Raw genomic sequence first — 24,702 nt, 5'->3', positions numbered from 1 at the left:
GTAGCATTAAATACTGGTATTTTGGGTTCCAACACAACTCAGTATTCTGTTAAAACATTTTTATTTCCTTTAATTATCATAACATGTATATTGGTTAATGCTGTATTATTTGAATTTTATATATATATATATATATATATATATATATATATATATATATATATATATATATATATATATATATATATTTGAGTATGACAGTTTGACTTTTGGAAAGTGCTGCAAAACCCTCTACAGCTGTTCCATAATCTATGTTGCACCCCACACCTTAATAATCAGTGCAGTACTGATACCTGTTTCATGGCTTTCATTTATGAATAATTGAAAAAGCAGCAATAAAGGACTTTTAGTTTGATCCTTAAATATAGGTGCGTGTGTGTGTGTGTTTGTGTACACAAACTTAATCACTCAATCTTATATCTATTGAAGGATTAAGTGAATTGTACTTCTCTTGCTAAAAATAGTATCAGACTATTTGCTCTTCAAAATGTTATATGCTCACTATATCTTATGATCCTGCTGTATTTCTTTTTTTGCTGTAAAAGAATTTATATTTAGTCCTTATCTTCCTAATATCTAATATGTTGATTTCTTGACAAATGTAAACAGAGAATTTAATTAAACTACTTAAAATGTCATGCCTAGGTTTGGAAGAAAGTAGGTTTAAAACTTTTTTCTTCATTCTGTTTTCCATGAAACAATTTCATTCATTCTGTTAAACAAAAGGATCGCTCTTTTCCAAAAGGCATTATTTTCTACCTTTATAAACTTTAAATGAGTCAAAATATTTCAGTAGTTCCTTTAAAGTAGGAATGTTTAATATTTTTCGACATAATTGTTTCATTTCACTTACCTGTTCGGCTTTGCTTATAGAATTACACATTTTACCATAAAATAAATAAATATTAATAAATAAATAATAAATCTTGTATTTGTTAATTGTGCTAGAGGCTTGCACTATGACTATTTTTAAGTTTAAATTAATACAGAGTAATCAGCAATATTTTATAGTGATGTTAAATTACAAAAATGTTGGCAAACCAAATGTAATGTCAGAAATGGGAGAGAAATGATACATGATCGAGTATTTTTCTTACGTGATTGTGGTAGAAGGTAAGAAATAACACATAAAGTGATTCTGAGAAAAAGGTGTATAGGTTTTCACAAGTGAAAACATCTTATTCAAACTTGTTGTGATGTTTTATTAAAATATTTAAGTGGGAGTTCTTTTTAAGCTAACTCAAGCTCCCTGAAGCAATCTTTCAGCCTATTTTGCTTTATTTACATGGTTATTAGGTTTCAGGCACTTTTCTACAAATTATTTCATCAGAAGGTATTATACTCGTAGAATTATTAGAAGAGGCCAATGGCTTTAGTATGACTATTCTTCAGTAGCTGAGATTAAATTTTTGGGAATCAGAAACACAGCTTTGAACTTGCCTCATAGAAAAGCAATATGGCAATGTTTTAAGCGTATTCATTTGAGGGAAAGATTGGTTCCTTTAAAAATAAAGTCATGGCATTGTCTCATTATTTTCCAGTAAATGGGCTTGTTATACAATTAGTCTAGAAATCAATATTGAAAACTTGCTTTTTATCTAGTTTTGAAGTATATTACAAATAAAGTTTTCTTGTCAGTAGCATTTACAGAGGTCAACACCTAGACAAGTTCAATAACATACACAGAAATATAGGTAATCGCTTTTCAAAGGTACTCTTTTTTAATATAAGACTAAAAATGTCATATTGCATATTTCCACTTGTTTTCAGAGTAATAATAGAGTTGCATGCTTGATTTGCATAATGTAAATTACATCTTTCAGTCAGTAGGGGGTAAGGAGTGCAGCTTTGTCGAAAAAGCTACATAATAAACAAGTCTCCCCTAACATCCACTGGTCCTCGCATTACATTTTGATGAGAGAAAACTGATATTTTGGGGGAAATGAGATAATTGGAATGGCATTCATGAGGCTAACAAAAAAAACTATGAATTATTGATTAAGTCCTTTTAATCAGAGGTATTTTCAGCATTTATTTCCAAAATGTTTAAGGGGGTTACGTTTAATTTTATAACCAGGAATATTTGCTCAACTATAGTGTATTAACTCAGAAAACTCTGATCCAACCTTCTTCTGTATGGTTTTTAAGAGAGTATCTCAGACAAATAAGAGTGGTAGCAAAGCTACTGTCTTCTATCCAAGAGATTTTGCATTCCATACTTTTATTTAATGTGAACTTCAATTTTGATAGTGTGAGTGTGTTTGCTTTGGGGATTAATATATAGAGTGTAAGCACTTCTTTACATTGATCTTCATAATGCATTTTCAGCATTTGATTTTAGTTAACCAGGTTAAATTATATAGGCTATGATTTACCATTCAGATTCACTGAAAATAAAACACAATACAGTTTCTTCCACCAGGTTGCGTATGAATAGCAGACTATTTTTGTTAGATAATTAACTACAAGTTGTATGCACAGGAACTTGATTTTTGATCAGGGACAGTTTTCTGATGGTCAAAAATATGAAATGTATATATGGGAGACATACTAGTTGTCTTTCCCCCTTCCCAATTGGTCTTGCAATAAAAGTTACTTTTTTTAAAGTGCTAAAATGGAGACATTTCTTGAGTCAGCAGTTAACATTCAGTTTTTGTTCAGCAAAAATAGGTTATGAATTCAAGCAATTAAAAATGACAAAAAGCCCAATTTTACTGCTTGGACTTAACATGCTTTCATTTTTTTCTTTTTCAGCTATATAAAGAATTCAGAGTATTCTTTCTTGTCAGGTGCTTGCAAAAAATACAGAGACTATTAGAAAAATCCTTACTCTGCATTTGCCTGTGCAATTTTTATTTGAGTACTTCACTGTCAACAGATGCAATACTGACAGTCAAATGCATATAATATCATTTGGTTTTGGCAACTTCTCATTTACATACCTATATTTTGATTCACGTAACTTTGAGAGACTAGTAAATTGCCTGTAAGAATCAATGCAAGGATTTCTTTTAGCTAATATGAGCATAAAGAAAATGTATATTTTGTTAATAGTTATATAACTGAAGAGCTACATCTAGGTAGCTAATATTAATATTGCATATAATTGCTTTTCAGTGATTTACATAAGTTGTATGTGGAATTCTACCCTTTATATAATGTTGGATGTGAATCTAACCTGGGAAAAAATAAACTGATCATGGTCAATAAATTAGATGGATAGTCTTCCTCCAAAATAAAGCCGCAATAGAAACTGCCAACTCATAATGGTGGAGTGTGACATTTGAAAATGGATGATGTTTGAGAATCACCGTGTTACTCCTTGCAAATTAAATACACTTTATATAATAGGCTGCCACTGAAAATATGAGTTTATTTTTTTTACTTTATAAATATGTGTCTATGAACTAGGCATGTGGGTTTTTCCCTTATAAAAAGTTAAATGTTTTAATTTTACAAATAATAAGTAGAGGGGAATTTATTTTTTGATAATGAAAAGTGAAATGCAGGAGAAGAACTGGAGCACAGACACTTGTTTTTGGTTATTAGTTAAAATAATTAATCCTAACCAGATTGTTCTCTAATCTGTATATACAAAAATATATTATATAAATTAAGCAATAGCTTTGGAATTTCAGTGTTGCTTATTTAAAATACTATTCTCCTGTAACTTGGAATTAACATGATCATATGAGACTTGCAACAAAAAATAGCATCATTTCAGTGATGAATTACACTTATGATGATGCAACAGTGTCTTTGAAGAACCACTGCCACATTCAGGCAAGCTTTTAAAAACACATTATTTAACCCAAGCCTCATTAGACTGTCATGTATTTTTCCTTTTGTACTATTGCTGATTACCCAGATATTTATATGTAAGCAGATGGTGTCTCCTATTTAATCATCCTGATTTTCTGGCCTAATTCATAATCTGTGATGCCACAGTGCTAGTGATTGCAACTCTGTTACTGCTTCTGATTTGTGATGTCCCAAACTTCTGGGGTATAATAGCAATGAATAATGTGGACAACATAAACGGGTTGATTCAAAAGGATTTATCAGCCGTGTATACAGAGAAAGTTTAGTAATCGGTAGTAATAGGAAACAACACAACAAAGAAGCAAACCCAAACAGGTTTAGTTAGAATAGTCTGCAAGACTAAATGGATCGTGAAATGTCATTTAACATTTTTCCTTTTGAGACTCTTAACTTTTGAGAAAGTTTGATTATTTAGAAAGCTGTGAACAGTGTCAGTTTTGCACATCCTTCCTACTTGCCAAATTAATTAAGCCAGTGCCACACAAGGCCACCTCTTTATTTACATATCAGAAGCACATAAAAATGAAACAACATTAATCATGACAGTTTCCAGAGAATATTACTGCTGACTTGTCAAGGAGCAAAACTGTCTAACCAAGAATAAAATCCCATTCCAAACAGCATTTCATTCCAACAAAGAGTCCTCAGTGGTCCGCAGCATTACAAATTCAACTCCAATTAAATGTGTATACATTCTGCCAACACCACAGCTTCCAAATCGTCTTCATTTCTTTTACTCCCTTCTGCACATTTGGAGGTACCAATTTGAAACATAATTCTAAGCCACTCTTCCTTGGAAAGTGAGCATCCTTTTTTTAGTTCCCAAAGGAAGGAAACAGGAAAATATCCTTTGTATCACACGATCTTGACTTGCAGCAATTATATTTACCAAGGACAAGCATGGTGACCACGCTCTTAGGTGTTTTTAAGCATCTTTCAAATAGATGTGACAATTTTTTTTAAATTGCTTCCTCTTACCAACAAACCACTGTAACAAGGAGAACAAGGTAGTGCAATACCACTCCCCATCTCAGTGGGGGAGATGTCTGGTTAGTCCACGAGGAAATGTGGAGAGCATCCATGCCTGAAAAATGCCTCCCCCAGCCTCATGGGAGCTGCTCCTAGGAGGAAGGGGGAAAGAGAGATGTACAAGCTAGGACTGACTTGCTCCCTCCCCACATTGGGGGCTTACTGTCTCCCATTGACTGGTGAGGGGAGGAGGGTGGTAGCTAACTTGCTCTCACATTCTCTCTCTCGCCCTCCCCCAGGTAATTTTAAATCTCTTTCTTCTGTAGTTATAGATATCTATCTGTGTTTCTAGGATGCTGTGGGTCCAATCAATCACATTTTCAGGAAGGATTTTTTCCCATAGGGCCAAATTGGATGAGGTCTGTTGGGGTTATTTGTCACCTTCACAAAAGCATTATGGAGGAACATTTGGAGAAAACAAGAGAAGGATTTAGAATTCTAAAACTAAACAAAACTATAGGAAAATACAACTGTTGTGGATCATGTCTAGTGCGGATAAAAACTAAAAGGGCCCGCTCCCAGAGCTAAATGAGACCTGGGATTTTAGCTAGTGGACCGTGTGCCTGTAAGGGGAAGCCTGAAGAATTCACAGACATAGGTACCCTGTGGTACTTTCACCTTCCTGCCCATGGGTGAAGGATTAGAGGATTCATAAGGGACCTGAGTCCTGGTGATGGGGGGAGGTGTTTACCGCATTAATTACCCAGTAACCACATGCTAAGTCCAGTTAAATGCCTACTATATGAGAGGGGCATATATCACCCCTACCCAGTGATAATTTAAGATAGTTGTGGCCTGCTGCTTAAAATCCATTCCATTATCTGTTGTTCATTCACCTGTGTGTCCTGAGCAATTCAATACAGCCGTTGACCCGCTCCATTAGCATGTTTTAGAAGCCTGTATGAAAAGCTAATGTTTTAGTGACCCATTGTGGCACCCTGAGGGGTTGCTCATTAACTGCTCCCTTGATACAAAGGAGGTGAAAGTAGCTCTCTAGGGAGAGCAAACTAGGAAGCTGGGGCTCAGGACGACTGGTTGGCATCCTCATGTCAGTCAGCATTGGACAGGGATATGTGTTACGAGTTGCCGATAATGCCAAACCCTATGAAGGGTATTGGTGTGGTTACTGAGAGCCATTCAACTGATTTTGATGGACTATGGCTCAAGCCCCTGACTGAACATCTGTGTGTCCTGTTGATAATGGAATAGGAACTTCATTCATTGAAATGGCTCTTGATCTCAGAAACAGAAGTGCAGTGGAGCTGGAACAATTTGTATAGTGAGGGTGCTGAGAGCCACTGAACAAAAGTGTAAACCCTGCATGTGATGGAAACCACTTCAACCCAGAGGGTGCTGCTGTACCCACAGCACCCCTAGTTCCAGCACCCCTGCAGAAGTGATGCGTCTACATTGATTTAAAATTAAAGACTTAAAAACCTTTTATATGACTGACATTTTCTTATTGTTCACCCATTTGTGGCCACTAACTATTAACTAATGTCAAACAGAGTAGATAGGTTCAAATCATGGAAAGGTTACTAATACATTAACTGTTTTTACTTTTACTATTAAATTATTGTTCAAAGTAAGCATACTATAGATTTAACAACAGTGTTAAAAATAAGGTGGGGTTTTGAAAAGGGTTTTTCAGTGGCTTAACTCTGCTCTATTCTAGTTAATGGTAACAAATTACCTCAAATTTCATAGGCATTTTAAATCCTGCATTTTGGTTGGCCCATCTCTATTTTTTTCACTTAGGCCTATTTTTGAATTTAGACTTTGATTTCAAGTCAGGCTACACTTTAGGCCAGTATAAGCTGGTGAGGAATCAAGATCTATAGATGTAATGTTATATTGGATACTAGACAATCAGTGATCCCAGAACTCAGTCCAAGAATGGTGAATAAACCAGACTCAGTATTCCTTAGAAAAGAGGCTTTTAATATGAATCTGACTTGTTATGGTCTACTAGTGAGTTTCAAGTAGTCAGACTATACCTGGATAGTAAATTTGCTATTTTTATATTGAAAATGCAGGATATATTTTGTACTAGACTTCCTTGCTAGTATATTCAACAACAGTTAACTCTGCAGTTGTCTATACCTGCTAAATAGCAGTCCTTGCCCTCACTTGAAATTACTGTTAGACTTCTGTGGAGTAAGTTAATTTATTCTACCAATTAAAAACAAACCAAAATAAAACTGGGTACTGTAGGATATTATACCCTCCTCTAGCAGTACAGGGCAGGGGGTGAGGCTGTAAAGCCATCTTAGGTGGCCACTTGGGGAGTCCCAGTGACAGAATGCAAGTGGAGTGGCTGGCTCAATGTTACCATTCTTTTGCAGCTTGTGGCATACAGAGAGTATAGGCAGTATGATCAGAGGGGAAAGGCTGGCAACAGAGGAACAGCCATACTGGGTCAGACCAATAGTCCATCTAGCTTAGTATCCTGGCCAGTGCCAGATTCTTCAGAGAGAAGGAATAGAACGGGGCAGTTTCAAATAATCCATCCCTTGCTGTCCACTGCAAGCTTCTGGCAGTTGGAGGTTTAGGAATATCTGGAGGGTGGGGTTGTGTCCTTGACCATGATGGATCTGTCCTATACTTTTGGCCTTCACAGGGGGTTTTACAGGCCTTCGTTGGCAGCTGGGCGCAACTCAGAACATTCTTGAGTTGCAACAGGAGCTCATGATTGAAGGGTGGAAGCATAAACATGGCACAAAGCCACCTTATATGAAAGCTGATTAGGTAATTTTAGCAGTTAAGCTTAGACCATATTACAAAATCTCCATGTGCAACTTGATATATTCTAATTGACCTCTATGTGAGTATGCAGTAGCGGTGGAAGAGAGGGACGCACTTTTCTCCTCCTTATGTGGCCAAGCACATTGTGTTCTGTGCACTCACCGTGAAGATTTCTTCTCTCATCTTGTCTATAGATGCACAGCACTCAAAAGGGACAGAAGGCATAGATGGGGGTTATGCTGAGTTCCTTACAGAAGTGAAGCAGATGTTCACTTTTCATTCCAGGAAGCCTACTGGCTGTGAGCTGGAATGTCACTGGGAAACGGGCTTGCCTAACATGGCACAATTTAGTCTTTATTAATCTAGAGTGATCAAATGGTAAAAATTGCAGACTAAATTATCTTCTAAATTAATTATCTTGAGAGAGCACAAGATTTTAACCACAAACCTAAGGTGGAACTCAGGGTTATTGATGGTTTTGTTAGAAAGTTAATTTGTTGCTTGCTTTATACAAGGCCTTGTCTATAACTTTGAACACTTTTAGACTTCTGACAAAATTTTGTCATGAAAACATAAAATATTAATTATTTTTAAGGAAGAGGGATTGACCTCTTGTATTTTTTTTTAAAAAGATAGTGTCATGACTCCTAAACTATAAAACTGATTTCCCATGAAATGCTTAGTTCCCTGTTCTATATTTATTAAGCAAGTTAATTTGCTGATAGTCTGATTCCTGAAGATCCTAACTTCTCACTGTGAAATATTCATTGTACATTGGTAAAAATTATCTCGGGCATGGCTTTCTATGAGTTAAGGCTACATGGAGTTGTATTATAATTACCTTCATCAAAACAATAACTAATTCTGATAATTCTGAAAATGGTTGCCTTCCATAAAGCTTAAAATAAAATCTCAATGCTTATCCTCTCAGCTGTACTTCGCTGTATGGTACATAAAGTATGATAAAGGGTATACTAGTAAGTTTTTTTAATTCACCTTTCAAATGTTTCATTGTATAATGAAAAGCACATGAATCAGTTAGTATGAAAATTATATTGTGTGCCAAATTTCCTACTGTGAAAGATGTTTATTATATTTTAATGGAAAAACTACAATAACAAAGCCCTTTTAATAGACTATTAGTACAATTACAATATGTTTAGGTTTGGAAACATTTAAAGGAATTGGTACTGGGCAAATATTGTAACACATCTCTGTGCTTTGTATTAAGACTTCCTGGTCTCCTGAATTGTTTTTTTAAGCTTTTGAACAGGCAAGCAAACTACACTCATCTGACTGTACTCTACTTTTTCTAGAAAGTCAGTTTCAGTTGTAGAAATTGCACACACTTTCTCATCTCCTAGTCATAATCTTATTCAGTGACTTCTAAGTTTTCTGGGGAAAAAAAGTCAAGTTATAAGAACATTTTAGAGAGAACAGTAGCGGCTGCTTATTATTATTTAACACTAATGTTAGAGTAGCTAGCGGACACCAACCAGACTAGGGCCCATTGTGCTAGTGCTGTACAAACATATAGAAAATGATGTTCCTACCCCAAAGAGCTTGCTGTCTAAATGATAAGACATGACAAGGGGGTCAGACAAAAAAGCAGACTAGAGTGGGGACAGAAGGGAACAAAAGTAATTGGATGTGCATGGTTCTTAGCCAATCAGGAGCAGCAATCGCAACTCACCATCTGCATAGTCATTATTCAAAGCGCTTTTAGTCTGATGTAAAATTGGCCGGGGAAGACTTAGGGTGAAACTACGTTTGCCTCAGAATATGAAGGGAGTGAAGAGAAAGAGTAGAGGAGGACCCCTTCCTCTCCGAGATTCGTGTTTAAGTCGGCCATGTTGAGGAAGGGGAGCTGGTCCTCCCACGAACATTGCATACCAGAGCAAGGTGTGTGTCTGAATAATGTGGGATCAGGGCTGTGATCTAGAACAATGTGTTCCAGAAAACCTGATGCTGGGTGAGCAAATGCTACATCTTTTCTTAAAGACGGATTAAGGACACTGGTGAATGCTTTTCCACTATGCTGCAGAATCTACAGTGGCATGATGTCAGCTCCTGCCCTACCCAACCATAATTTCTCTAGTCTCCATCACCAGCTTCTCAGCAGTGTGGTTGCACTAGCCTTCTCTGAACAGACAGCAGAATAAAGTATGGAGTGCCGGCTCAGTGTAATGAAACAATACTGATATTAAACAAGCTTCTAGAATACTGTAGCTTTAAAAAATTCTGTAGCAAATAGAACAAGTGAGATGGCAGCACTAAATAGAATTCTTTATATCTGTATTAAAAAGTAGTTGTCAAGACAGTCATTAGTCACAGGCATTTCAAACTTCAACTGGTTTATAAAGTATTTAATATTTTCATATGCTTTCATGTAAAGCCATCTGTCGCAGTGACAGAACAAAATGTTGAGAACAAGAACAAACGTATGGTTGTGGAAGTGCTTCACGAAATGTTAACAAGAAAGACATCAGATACCCAGCAGTGTCTTGTAGCAAATAGGCAAGGGGATTGAAAAACATGGCAATCATCTTCTTTATTTACAATTATGGTTTTTGTTCTAATTTTGCTTTGTGTAGAAGCGTACAAAAATAATTCTGTCAATACAGATGGCTAGGGAGACAGGAAGATCGAGTAAACTATTATGTATCCCTACCTTTAGTACTTTTTCATATTTCTGCTCTCTTATTCTTATTTCAACTCTTATAATTTTAAGCTTCCCAATATTACAGAAAATAGTGTGTTCTTTGTAGTTTACTTAGTGTTTTATAAATCTGTTGGGCTTCTCACAGCATGTTACCCAGCTCCAAATGTCTCCCCTCAGGAGCTGCCCAAGACTTATTAGAACTGTATGGGCTTTTGGGAGATATTTCTTGGTTTCACTGCACAAAGCACATGAGTCACCTCATGATGTTCTGAAGTTAAAACGTATTATTGTGTCATACCTCTTAACCTGCCATAGCCCAAATGTGGAACACAGTATGGGATAATGAGGCATACACAAGAGACTTAGGAAGCATAAAATGTCCCACAGACATTAAAGAGAAAGTAAATTCCTTAAGAAAAGATACTTTGAATCTTTTCTCAGCAGGAGCTGCAAGAATCAAAATATAGTTGTAAAAAAGTCTATATGGTTAGGCCTTTAGGTATAAGGTTATAAAGCATATGGTTCTTAATGGCTCTATTCTCTCCAGGTATCTCTAATCTCTCCAGGTCTATGTGAGGAAGAACTGAACTACCATGTAGATGGTGCCATGTTAACATTCAGGAAGGGGGTTTTCTGTATAAAAGGACAGATCCAAGCTGAATGTGCCCTTTGTTTAGCATTGCACAATTATTTAAGGTTTGTTTCCCCACTTCTCCCGAAGTATCAAGTATTGGCCACTTTTCTAGGCAGGACACCAAAGTGGATGGACCAGTTATCTGATTTTGTATGGCAAATCACATATTCCTAGATGGAAGGGGAGCATCTTGTTTTCTTATAAACTGTAGGTTTTATACCGTTAATTAAAGCCCTATTTTCCTAATGGGATTCATAATGTATACTTAAGATGAGGCCTACACATGAAGAAAGATAATGAGATTAGCTGAAAAATGTCTTGATGAGCCTGAACTGTGGGATTCAGAAATCTTTAATGAAATAAAATGGTGGTAGTAGGGGGTATGATGGGGGAATCAATTACTGCAAACTACACGGGCAACATCCCACTGACATAAGAAAAATAAAATTGCTAGAGTACTTAAAATATTATCATCATTGTGACTTGGTTGTTTTTGTTCAACACGACATACAGCCTTTCACCATTAGCCAAAGACATTAATCTAGAAAATTGCCTATGGGTTGGTGTACTTAGTCTTTCAGCTACATTAAATTGCATTATTAATACCCTTATAACAATAAGAAATATAAATGTGCAAAGCAACAATTTCTGATCTTTATTTAAGGGTTCAGATAAATATACTGCCTTCTGAATTTGTGCACAGCAATAGTGACATCTTGTGGCTAAACAGAAACTCTCAAATCTGTAAATATATTTTTTACTCTATTCCTGTTGATAGGAGGATGTTTAAAAAGTTATCTCCAAAAAACAACTGAATAAATGTCATGTAAACTATCAAATTTATTGTAAGAGGCCTATGCTGTGATATTACCTTCCCAACAGCCCATAACTCTTAAAATAACAATACATCAGTTGCTATACTGGATCAGACCTGTGGTCCATTAGAACAGTATTACGGTTTCTGATAGTGGTCAGCAATAGAAACTTCAGAGGCACGTGCAGGAAACCGTACAGTAGGCAGATGTAGGATAACCTGCCCCCCAGGAACATCTCATCCTAACAACTGATATTTAAGAGATTAACGTAAACTCTGAACAATGAGGCTTTATATCCCTTTAAAACACCCTTTTTAAAAAAGCTTTAACTTTATTACTCTAGATATTCTTGCTGTTCATAGAAATATCCAGTTCCCCTTTAAAACTTCCTAAATTCTCAGCTTCACTGGCACAATGTGTTGATGAGCTCTCTAGTCTAATTAAACATTATGCATTTTTAAAGTATTTCCTTTTATATGTCACTTTTCAGTGTTGTTGCACACCCCCTTGTTCTTGTTTTATGAGACAGGGAGAACAGAAGTTCCCAATCTACCATCTCTGTACCATGCATTATTTTGTATACTTTTATTCCTCTCCTTTCTCAGGTAAATAATTCTGGTATTTTCAGTTTTTCTTCATATGATTTTTTTTCCTATGCAGTTTTTTTATTTCATTGTCATCACCCTTCTCTGAGCCCTCTTCAGTTCTGTAGTATCCTTTTATTAAATGGGTGGCCACTACTGAACACAGTATTCCAGAAAAGGGTACACTATTGATTTATATAAAGACATTATAATTTTTATGCTATTCTACATCCCATTCTTCATGAGTCATAACATTTTGCTAACTTTTTTCACCACAGCTGCACATTGATGAGAGGGTGTCAATGAATTCTCTGTAGTAATGCCCAGGTCCTTTTCTTGAATTCGTACTGTTAATTTAGAATCCTGCAAGGTGTGCAATCCATATTTTTCCACCATTGTGTTGCACATTCACCTAACTTTAAGTCTCCCCGAAGTTCCTTGCAGCCTTCTCTGGAGTTGACTAACCTAAACAGTTTTCTGACATCTGCAAATGGATGCTATCTCATCCTCGCCTCTTTTTCCAGAGCATTAATATGTTAATATGTTAATCAACGCTGGTTCTAGTATGGAATTTTGAGGCACCCTGCTGTTATCATCTGGTTCTCCATTGTCCCATATGTTATGATCAGTTCAAAGAACTATAGATTAGTGAGGCACGATTTTCCTTTTGTGATGGGGCAGGGCCAGATGGCTATAGAAAAGTAGTGGGAGATAGATATATTAGCTCCAGGCTAAACAAATCCCTGGTACCAGGATAAGTGAAATGGCAGCTGCTCCAGGTCAATTAAGACACCTGGGGCCAAATAAGAACTTTCCAGAAGGCAGGGAGAATGCTAGGTTGATTGGGACACCTGAAGCCAATCAGGGGCTGGCTGAAACTAGTTAAAAGCCTTGCAGTTTTTCAGGTGGGTGTGCATGTCAGGAGCTGTGGGAGGAAGTTGTGCTGTTGGAGAGACTGAGTGGTACAGACCATATCAGGCACAAGGGAGGAGGCCCGGAGGTAAAGGTGAAGTAGAGCTTGAGGAAGTGAGGGCTGCTGTGGGGAAGTAGTCCAGGGAAATGTACAAGACATGTTTCTAAAAGGTCAGCTACCATAGCTGATACTATTAGGGTCCCTGGGCTGGAGCCTGGAGTAGAGGGTGGGCCCGGGCTCCCCACCACCACCTTTGCCCCCTGATTAATCACTGAGACTGGGAGACAACAGAGACTGTGCAAGAAAGGATAGCTTTTTCTCACCTCCCTCGCTGGCTTATGATGAAAATGGCTCAGTAGACTGTGACCCTTGTCTCTAGAGAGAGAAGGGTTATGTGGAGGGTCACAGTGAGCCTCTGAGGCTAGCAAAATCCGCCAGGAAACCCACGGAGGCAAGGACAGAGCTTTGTCACACTTTGCAGAAAATAATTTTGCTCCTGTTTAGAGAAATTAAGACTATTTATACAAGACTTTTATGTTAAAAAAAGACATGCACATACATTAGAAATACAGTTTATGTACTGTCTTTACCTGCTATATGTCAGATGTATTGCCAGAACAATTGCCCCCTTCCCAGCTCTGACACCACAGAGGCTTACCTGTGTCCCTGTTCCCATTTCCCCCTTTAGCAAAACATGATTCCAATTTCCCCACCCCCATTCCCTGTTCCAATTTCCCACCCACACACACACCCACCCACTTCCTGATTGACTGCAGACTATATAGAGTTCTGCTTAGCTATACCTTAACCAATCATTTTCCTGAAATTTAACTAACCAATCCTAACGTATTGTAACATGATTATGTAACCAATTATATCCCACCATCTTAATTAGTTTACACCCAGCAAAATTAATTATACAGCAGACGGAAACAATGACAGAACCAGACAGAGATTATACAGACGAACAATAGGGAAATGGGGACTACAGTGACAGAAAATACACAGAAATGAGGATTTCACATCCCAGTTATTGATAAGTGAGTTCTTGCCAGACAGGATGATATCAAACTAAGTTTCCTTTTACATCTTCTAGGCACTTCCCTTTCTTTGGAGGTGATAGGCATTATCAGGACACGATTGTATTCCTAACAGCCCAATAGCACCTTATTTCAATGTGACTAGTTTGGAATGTGAGGATGTGACCGGTCGCTTCCCAGCTTATGGCTGCCTCTGCTGCTTAGCCAAAGGCCTTAGCCTAAGAACAGGGCCTCAGACTGTCACAGTAAGAGAAGGCTCTTACACCAGCAGACAGTGACTTTGATTCTTTCTTTTATACCTCTATAACTAGCTAAGTGATAAGAATACACCTAAATTCTTAGAGTATAGGCCTTTACAGACAGGCCTGAATATCTATATCCTAACACCCTATAATAAAGCCTGTGAAGTGCAGAACTATAAATGGCAGTAGAGGTGAGATCAGCACTTATGAGATTCTGCTTCTCAGTTTACCTGTGCACCTTTCCCTAGACTCCAGGTTATTCGTGGGATGTCTATCTGTGTCTCCTCTCCACCCCACAGTGATATGCAGAATGTACTGTAAAATGCAGCACACTTGAGAGCTCTGACTTCTAGGACATAAAAAAGGGACATAACTGCTTTTCTGAGATACTGCTACTGCCATTTTGTACATAACTTACCTAACAGTCTTTCTGATACCTTCCGGGAAGATACCATCTTTCTTTTTTTAAAGAAAAGTGTAGTTACATAAAATGACATTCATTCTACTAATTGCAGTGCAGTAACCTCCTGAGATGGTTCTTGGGGTACCCAAGAACTTGTAATAACCTAATTCCAGAATGAGGGAGTCCTGCCTCTGGTGGCTGGGTGTTGGCTCCCTAACACCACCAGCCTTTCAGCCACTCAAGCATTCTCCTGTGGGCTGCGCCAGCCCTCACTTTGCCTGTCAGGTTAACAGGTGGTATACCCCAGACTCCAGGTCCCCTTGAAGCATTCTACTGTGATGTCCATTCTGAGACACTGTCTGCTCACAGAAATCCCAGGGAATGAGAAAACCATGGGTAAATTGCTGCTAGTAATAGTGTGGGCATCTAACCATCAGGTATTCTGTGTAATGTTCTGTGTATTACCAATATTCCTTAACACTTGTTGATCACTGATTTGCACTGACTTTAACTTTCAGCATAGACTGATTTTCAGTTCCAAGTATTTATGTTGGTGTGACACATATATCTTCAGATTATCTGAATCAGTTTTTCTGAAGCCAAGAATAATGTTACTTCACCAAAATTTTCATACATTCCGGATTTTGGAAAACTGTTTACCATGAGAATACCATACTTTAAATGACAGGTTTCAGAGTAGCAGCCGTGTTAGTCTGTATTCGCAAAAAGAAAAGGAGGACTTGTGGCACCTTAGAGACTAACAAATTTATTTGAGCATAAGCTTTCATGAGCTACAGCTCACTTCATCGGATGCATGCATTTCCACTTCAGAACACAACCCAGGGTATAACCTACTTCATCATATCAGGTATTTTTTTTCTCTTGAGAAAAAAGATCCATTTTCTTTTTATTCACTTTTGCATTCAGAAAAAAAGTATGTACAGTTTGTAATATTCATCCAGCATTGTGTATGTGTGCCAATGAAAAAGCCATTCAGATGTATCTGTCCCTTATTTACAAACTGTAGAAAAATATCCCAGTAATAGAATACTTCCATGTGATATATCTACTGTACAGGAGGGTCTTATTTTCTATTGCTATGAATAAACTTTACTATGAGACTACTTTGATTTTAATTACTACTAATAAACAGAGCACAGGAAATAGCTGGTGTGTACTTGTTAATGACCTATAGTTCCATGGACAAAATATGGTTTGTTTCCCGTTGCAAAACCTTGAATGTTAATGATACATTAATAGCCATTTTAATTGCCAAAATATGTGTATGCTACCTAAATGATAAAAGTACTTCTCAGTTATTTTGTTTTCTCAGACTTCATGAGTTGTACTTCCTTGCTTGATACAGTACTCCCTCTATTTACTTGAATTATAATTTGATGCAAGGTGGCAAAGACTGAAATGGTTTATATAAATATATATATACTGTCACAAGTGATAATCAATAGTAAATATTTAATTATCAAAAAATCTGCCATATAGTTAATTATGCTTAGAAAAGTGGTATTATATAAGATGACATGAAATATTTGTTTAGAGTTCTTGATGTTGCCCTCTTTGCAAGTTAGAGAACTACAAGGAGACTGTGTAATTTAACATGCCCACTAATAGACTCAATATTCAGAATACAAAACAGGCAATTAAAAATAAGGAACACATACATCATAGCTGTGTTCTTTATTAGTAATGTGAGATTGCCTTGCCTGTTAGTATTGAGCGAGTTTGTGGTGACTGCCCCAAAAGGCTGACCAAAGCATGTTGTGCTCATTGCAGCAGCCATTTGATGAGACCTTTTCTGGCTTGCAGGAGGAAAAGGCTATTTTCTGGTCCCCTTTTAAAGGGGCCCTCCCCCCGCCGTAACAGATATTAGGGGGTTTACAGGGGAAGAGCAGGAAGCAGCAGGACCAGGTTATGGGGCAGGATACTACCTTTCCTGCTGACCGGAAGAGTGTGTGTTGATATGTCCTGCAGTCCTGGAAAATCCCTCTCTTACCTGGCTTGGAAATGATTAAGGAATGATGATGATCTGCACTGTACAATTTGTTGCCAGGTATTCCTAGGAATTTTAGGTGGCTAAAATTGTGGCTGCCTAGTTAAACCACGTCCATTGTCTGCTCTCTTTCTTATGTTGTGACCAGACAATGGCATGTAGCTGTCATGACTGGCTTGTTAAAAAGTTGGGACCATAATTGTCATCGGGGGATGGTAGCAGGTTGGTGGTGTTTCTCTTTCTCTTTTGGAGTGTGGTGTAGTATTACCATTTGTCCTCTGATTCCTGGAGGCACAGAGAGGGTGTTTGTCTGATGTCCTTATTTTATACTGATTTTCAGTTTGTTACATATTGCTCTTTTTTTTTCTATCTGAGTACTCACGTGCTCTTTATTACTGTAGTATCTGACCACTTTGTTGCTTTATTTTAAATAATATTGACGATAATGTTAATATTTCTTTATTCTGATACTTTAAGAGCAATCTTTGCTGATTGAAGAAATAGGCAAATTTGCCTCAGAAACCTTGGGTTAGGATGGGAAACTCAGTACTTTAACAGATGTAGAAACAGAAGCTTTGCTTTTGTCCACTGCAGTCAGCACAATGGCTACCTCTTGCATGGGAATGTATTATGCCTAGTATGAGATTGTGTGGGGAAATTTGCGGGGTCATTGGTAAAAGGGACCTTGTCAGTCTGTGTCATTGTGGAGATGCCCAAGTGGTTTTGCCCTTGGGGTTTTAGATTCTGAAGTGGTGGAAGGGGTCTGTCTGAATAGAAGTTTTACAATGTACTACAGATGCTATCCTTCCTCTATGTAATAGCCCTAGAACTTTGGAGACTTGGGTTCAGTTCCTTGCTCTGACAACAAACTTCCTGTATGACATCGGGCAAATCACTTAAAATGGGAAGAATAGGTACACTTTGCTACTTTAGGGGTATTGTGGACTACTCAGCTACTATAGTAATGGGGAACCCATATAAGTACCTTGTGTACAGTGTGGTTAGTTGTCTTTCTATAATCTATTTTGCCTTGGTGTCATGCTGGTGGCATTGGATTTCCAGTGTGAGATAAGAAATATATAGCTCTTAAATAAGCAAATGGCAACCCCAAGGCTATTGATTAAAATATTTCTCTTTCTGGATTCTAAGAAGAACTAATTCCTCATCCTCAGGATATATTTAACTAGCAGTTGGTTCCTTCTTTCTCTTTTCATAGTTAAGTGCACTTACAGTTAAAAGCTTTTTTTAGACCTAAATTACTGTATGTTAGTAAATTCCTCACTCAGGTATACTCCCATTCACTCTAATTTAAATCCTCTCTTCCTTTATTCCAAGCATGTAAAGCCTGGTTATTCTGCAGTTGTGCTACAATTACAGCACTAATGTAATGCTCAAAGTATTGTTGCCGAGAAGAGTATACCAAATGTGCAGTGTTACTTATAGTGATGATACTTGTAAAATACTGTAAGTTTCTCTTCACCAATTTCTGTGTGTTCCAGCATGAGAACTTTCAGTGGGTTGAAATAGTAAAAGTGCTATTTTCTCCCCTTTGGCAACAATGATTTATGGCAAAAGTAATTCACTGTAAAGCAAATTGTTACCATTCTTTTATCTCATGACAGAACTGTAATTAACTTATGAGACTCGTCACCTCTGTAACTGCTTATATGTTCTCAGTGCTGTCAGAAGGAATTAGAAAAAAAAAAAGAGGAATTCCTTACTTTAGCTGGATACACTACATTTTATTTTGTGCGTAGTCTTATACTGTATCTAGAGAATAAGCTGATAGAGGAAAACATGAAAGCTATTTATAACATTAGAAAAGCATATTTTAAAATGCTTCATGTGCACTAACTTAGTGATAATGTGATGTCTCATTTCTATGGGATATTTTTAACAATTATGTACACATAAAGTAATACACAGAGAGAAGACAAGGAAAAGGGGAAAAAGTCTTAGACAGCTAAATAATATGCATGCAGTGTTGTAGCCAGGTCAACCACAGGATATTAGAGAGACAAGGAGGGTGAGGTTATATATTTTATTGGACCAACTTCTGTTGGTGAGAGAGACAAGCTTCAGACCTGAAGAAGAGCTCTGTGTAAGCTTGAAAGTTGGTACAATAAAAGGTATGACCTCATTCAGCTAAATAATATGTTAGTCGAATTACAACCTTAAGCCTGGAGAAAGGAAGGATATTTGTTTTTAATAAGTACAAGTAAAGTATTTTTATTTTGGTAGGATTCTGTGTATTTTCATCAGCATCTCCCATGTGGACCATGATTCCAGTGCACAGTCTTGTAATCTCCTGCAGTGGGAATGATTCAGCTCAAAAATCAATAGGGCATGAGGTATTTCAAGTTCTCATTATTGTAATGTGTCAACATCACTTCAGTGACCCCAGAGCCCTGTGTTGGCTGATTTGTTCACTGATTTATTGTGCAATCTTGTAGGGTGAACTATAATTTCACTTGGAATCAGAAACTCTACATTTATGGTTTGTGTTCCAGTCTCCCGTCATTAGGACATTCAGAGGTAATCAATACCTGTGCTTGTTACTAACAGCTGCATGGAGTTGTCAGGCAGTTCAATTGCAAAAGATACAAACAAAAGAATATTGTTAAAGCTGAGCAGGTAAGTCAGTCTGTTTTTTTATTTAAATTTTCAGTTCCTATAAACTTGATGGATGTTTTTGTAGCTTAACATCGTCACAAATACTGTAAGTTCCCTTTGTTTGCCAGAGATTTCAGCTCTTAAATTCTTCACAGTTAAATAATTACCACATCAATTTATTTTACTTTCACTCATCAATGTACATTTATCTAGGTGTTGTATTAGCCTCCTTAGACCCAGCCAAAGCAGAACAAACCCCAACAACCAAACATCAAAGGGGTTGTTGCAGCATCTTTCACTGGATGATGACTGGATGTGGAAGCTGTGGTATGTACATGATACTGGAGGGGGTACCTGGTAAGAGTGTTGTCTGCATGAAATGCCGTCTGATAGAGCTGATGGAGGAAAAGATCCGAGGTTTGGAGATGCAGGTGGAAAGTCTGATTGAGTTTAGAAAGGGATTGGAGCAGATTATGGAGCAAAGACATGAGGTATCTAAAGGGAAAAGCTCAGACTTGCAGATGGAAGCAGGACCGAGGAATTCTGAGGGGAGACTGGGTGAGGAAAGTGGTCAGTGGAAGCATGTGACTAAAAGAACCAGGCAGAGGAAAAGATGGGCTAGTGAAGGAGAAATAGAGCTCAAGAACAGGTTTGCAGAGTTGGAAAATGAAGAAGGGGCTCAGCAGGTAGTCATTGAAGGTGGAAGGGCAAGGAAGAAGAGAAGAGCGGCTAGTCCTATAGGAAAAGGGGAAGAGTCAATGGAGACTACACCAAATATGAACCCCAGGAAGATACAGGATGGGTTGAAGAGGATTACAAGGGAGAACAGGAATGGAAAGAACTTGCAGCCAGAGGGAACTGGGGATAGATTGGAGAACAGCACTGTCACTAGGAAAAGGCAGGTCTATGTGATCGGTGACTCTTTACTGAGAAGAATAGACAGGCCTGTAACCAGAGCTGATCCAGAGAATAGAAGGGTGTGCTGTCTTCCAGGTGCTAAGATACAGGATGTAGACCTGAGGTTGAAAAGGATTCTAAAGGGAATGGGAAAGAATCCCCTAATTATCCTTCATGTGGAAGCAAATGATACGGCTAGATTCTCACGCGAAAGTATTAAGGGAGACTATGCTAGGCTGGGGAAGACACTTAAGGAAATGGAGGCTCAGGTAATCTTTAGTGGGATTCTGCCTGTTCCTAGAGAAGGGCAACAAAGGTGTGACAAGATTATGACGATCAACAGATGGCTTAGGCAGTGGTGCTATAAGGAGGGCTTTGGGATGTATGGCCACTGGGAGGCATTCATGGACAGAGGACAGTTCTCTCGGGATGGACTTCATCTGAGTAGGGAAGGAAATAGACTTCTAGGATGGAGGCTGGCACAACTAATTAAGAGAGCTTTAAACTAGGAATTTGGGGGAGATGGTTGGGAGATGTCCAGGTAATGTCCACGCTGGATTTTCGCATTGAGAGGGAAGAAAACAAAGTAAGAAAGGATACAGTTGTGGGTAGGAGAATGTATATAAGGAGGAAGGGCAGTGTGGATACCAGTCTAATAGGTTATACTGGCTGTAGAATGACCGTGCCTAATAGGATACAGAATGTAAGCGAGGCCAAACAGCAAAAATTAAGATGTTTGTACACCAGTGCAAGGAGCCTAGGAAACAAAATGGAGGAACTAGAGCTACTGGTGCAAGTGAATCCAGATATTATAGGGATAACAGAAACATGGTGGAATAGTAGTCATGACTGGACTACAGGTATTGAAGGGTATGTGCTGTTTAGGAAAGACGGAGATAAAGGTAAAGGTGGTGGAGTAGCATTGTATATCAATGATGAGGTAGAATGTAAAGAAATAAGAAGCGATGGAATGGATAAGACAGAGTCTGTCTGGGCAAAAATTACATTGGGGAAGAAAACTATTAGAGCCTCCCCTGGGATAGTGCTTGGGGTGTGCTATAGACCGCTGGGATCTAATTTGGATATGGATAGAGCCCTTTTTAATGTTTTTAATAAAGTAAATACTATTGGAAACTGCATGATCATGGGAGACTTTAACTTCCCAGATATAGACTGGAGGACGAGAGCTAGTAATAATAATAGGGCTCAGATTTTCCTAGATGAGATAGCTGATGGATTCTTTCATCAAGTAGTTGCTGAACCAACTAGAGGGGATGCCATTTTAGATTTGGTTTTGGTGAGTAGTGAGGACCTCATAGAAAAAATGGTTGTAGGGGATAGTCTTGGTTCAAGTGATCATGAGCTAATTCAGTTCAAACTGAACGGAAGGATAAACAAAAATAAATCTGTGACGAGGGTTTTTGATTTCAAAAGGGCTGACTTTCAAAAATTAAGGAAATCAGTTAGGGAAGTGGATTGGACTGAAGAATTTATGGATCTAAAGGTAGAGGAGGCCTGGGATTACTTTAAATCAAAGCTGCAGAAGCTATCGGAAGCCTGCATCCCAAGAAAGGGGAAAAAATTCATAGGTAGGAGTTGTAGACCAAACTGGATGAGCAAGCATCTCAGAGAGGTGATTAAGAAAAAGCAGAAAGCATACAGGGAGTGGAAGATGGGGGGATCAGCAAGGAAAGCTACCTTATTGAGGTCAGAACATGTAGGGATAAAGTGAGACAGGCTAAAAGTCAAGTAGAGTTGGACCTTGCAAAGGGAATTAAACCAATAATAAAACGTTCTATAGCCATATAAATAAGAAGAAAACAAAGAAAGAAGAAGTGGGACCACTAAACACTGAGGATGGAGTGGAGGTCAAGGGTAATCTAGGCATGGCACAATATCTGAACAAATACTTTGCCTCAGTCTTTAATAAGGCTAAAGAGGATCTTAGGGATAATGGTAGTATGACAAATGGGAATAAGGATATGGAGGTAGATATTACCATATCTGAGGTAGAAGCGAAACTCAAACAGCTTAATGGGACTAAATCAGGGGGCCCAGATAATCTTCATCCAAGAATATTAAAGGAATTGCAAGCCCATTAGCAAGAATTTTTAATGAATCTGTAAACTCAGGGGTTGTACTGTATGATTGAAGAATTGCTAACATAGTTCCTATTTTTAAGAAAGGGAAAAAAAGTGACCTGGGTAACTACAGGCCTGTTAGTTTGACATGTGTAGTATGCAAGCTCTTGGAAAAAATGTTGAAGGAGAAAGTAGTTAAATATACCATTGACTTCAATGGTAAGTGGGACAAAATACAACATGGTTTTACAAAAGGTAGATCATGCCAAACCAATCTGATCTCCTCCTTTGAAAAAGTAACACATTTTTTAGACAAAGGAAACACAGTGGATCTAATTTATCTAGATTTCAGTAAGGTGTTTGATCCAGTGCCACATGGGGAATTATTAGTTAAATTGGAAAAGATGGGGATCAATATGAAAATTGAAAGGTGGATAAGGAATTGGTTAAAGGGGAGACTACAGTGGGTCCTACTGAAAGGTGAACTGTCAGGCTGGAGGGAGGTTACCAGGGGAGTTCCTCAAGGATCAGTTTTGGGACGAATCTTATTTAATCTTTTTATTACTGACCTCGGAACAAAAAGTGGGAATGTGCTAATAAAGTTTGCAGATGATACAAAGCTGGGAGGTATTGCCAATTTAGAGAAGGACAGGGATATCATACAGGAGGATCTGGATGACCTTGTAAACTGGAGTAATGGTAATAGGATGAAATTTAAAAGTGAGAAGTGTAAGGTTATGCATTTAGGGATTAATAACAAGAATTTGAGTTATAAGCTGGGGACGCATCAATCAGAAGAAAGGGAGGAGGAGAAGGACCTTGGAGTATTGGTTGATCATAGGATGACTATAAGCCACCAGTGTGATGTGGCCATGAGAAAAGCTAATGAGGTCTTGGGATGCATCAGGAGAGGTATTCCAGTAGAGACAAGGAGGTTTTAGTACGGTTATACAAGGCACTGGTGAGACCTCACCTGGAATACTGTGTGCAGTTCTGGTCTCCCGCGTTTAAGAAGGATGAATTCAAACTAGAACAGGTACAGAGAAGGGCTGCTAGGAAGATCCGAGGAACGGAAAACTTGTCTTATGAAAGGAGACTCAAGGAGCTTTGCTTGTTTAGCCTAACTAAAAGGAGGTTGAGGGGAGATATGTTTGCTCTCTATAAATATATCAGAGGGATAAATACCGAAGAGAGAGAGGAGTTATTTAAGCTCAGTACCAGTGTGGACACAAGAACAAATGGATATATACTGGCCATCGGGAAGTTTAGACTAGAAATTAGACGAAGGTTTTAACCATCAGAGGAGTGAAGTTCTGGAATAGCCTTTCAAGGGAAGCAGTGGGGGCAAAAGACCTATCTGGCTTTAAGATTAAACTCAATAAGTTTATGGAGGAGATGGTATGATGGGATAACATGATTTTGGTAATTAATTGATCTTTAACTATTCGTGGTAAATAGGCCCAATGGCCTGTGATGGGATGTTAGATGGGGTGGGATCTGAGTTACCCAGGAAAGAATTTTCTGTCGTATCTGGCTGATGAATCTTGCCCATATGCTCAGGGTTTAGCTGATCGCCATATTTGGGGTCGGGAAGGAATTTTCCTCCAGGGCAGATTGGAAGAGGCCCTGGAGGTTTTTCGCCTTCCTCTGTAGCATGGGGCACAGGTCACTTGCTGGAGGATTCTCTGCTCCTTGAAGTCTTTAAACCATGATTTGAGGACTTCAATAGCTCAGACATAGGTGAGAGGTTTTTCGCAGGAGTGGGTGGGTGAGATTCTGTGGCCTGCGTTGTGCAGGAGGTCAGACTAGATGATCATAATGGTCCCTTCTGACCTTAGTATCTATGAATCTGTGAATGCACATATTGTAAGTCTAGCAAATCAGTGTTAAAGCAGATATGTCAACTTCATAATCATCACTCTTCTTTGCTAATGTTAATGATTCATTCCATGCTATAAGGGCAGCAGCTAGTGAGAATGTAATGTTCTGCAAATGGTTTTCTCATTTAACTAACAAGTGTGTAAAATCCCATGCAACCAGACAGGTTCCTAGTGACTGCACTATTGCAGGGTTCAAAAGTGCAGGCTGCTCCAAATATGTCTGGCATTAACTTGTAAATGGAGCCCCCAATGTGCTTGTTGGAAATATATTCCTACAAACGATTGGTTTGTGAATTCCACCAACATTTAATAGGCCATGCCCCAAAATCTATAG

The 24,702-nt window shown here is 38.1% G+C and overlaps 1 protein-coding gene across 19 annotated transcripts in view; it reads left to right on the top strand.

Moving 5' to 3' along the window:
• Window positions 1–24,702, top strand: part of RBFOX1 (RNA binding fox-1 homolog 1) — a 2,436,731-nt gene that overhangs the window by 1,299,633 nt on the left and 1,112,396 nt on the right. The gene's annotated exons all lie outside the window — the stretch shown is intronic.

The sequence above is a fragment of the Lepidochelys kempii genome, chromosome 10 (assembly GCF_965140265.1).
Source record: "Lepidochelys kempii isolate rLepKem1 chromosome 10, rLepKem1.hap2, whole genome shotgun sequence".
Taxonomy (NCBI): Eukaryota; Metazoa; Chordata; order Testudines; family Cheloniidae; genus Lepidochelys; species Lepidochelys kempii.
The sequence above is the reverse complement of the archived record's forward strand: the minus strand, read 5'-3'. Positions and strand labels throughout refer to the sequence as shown.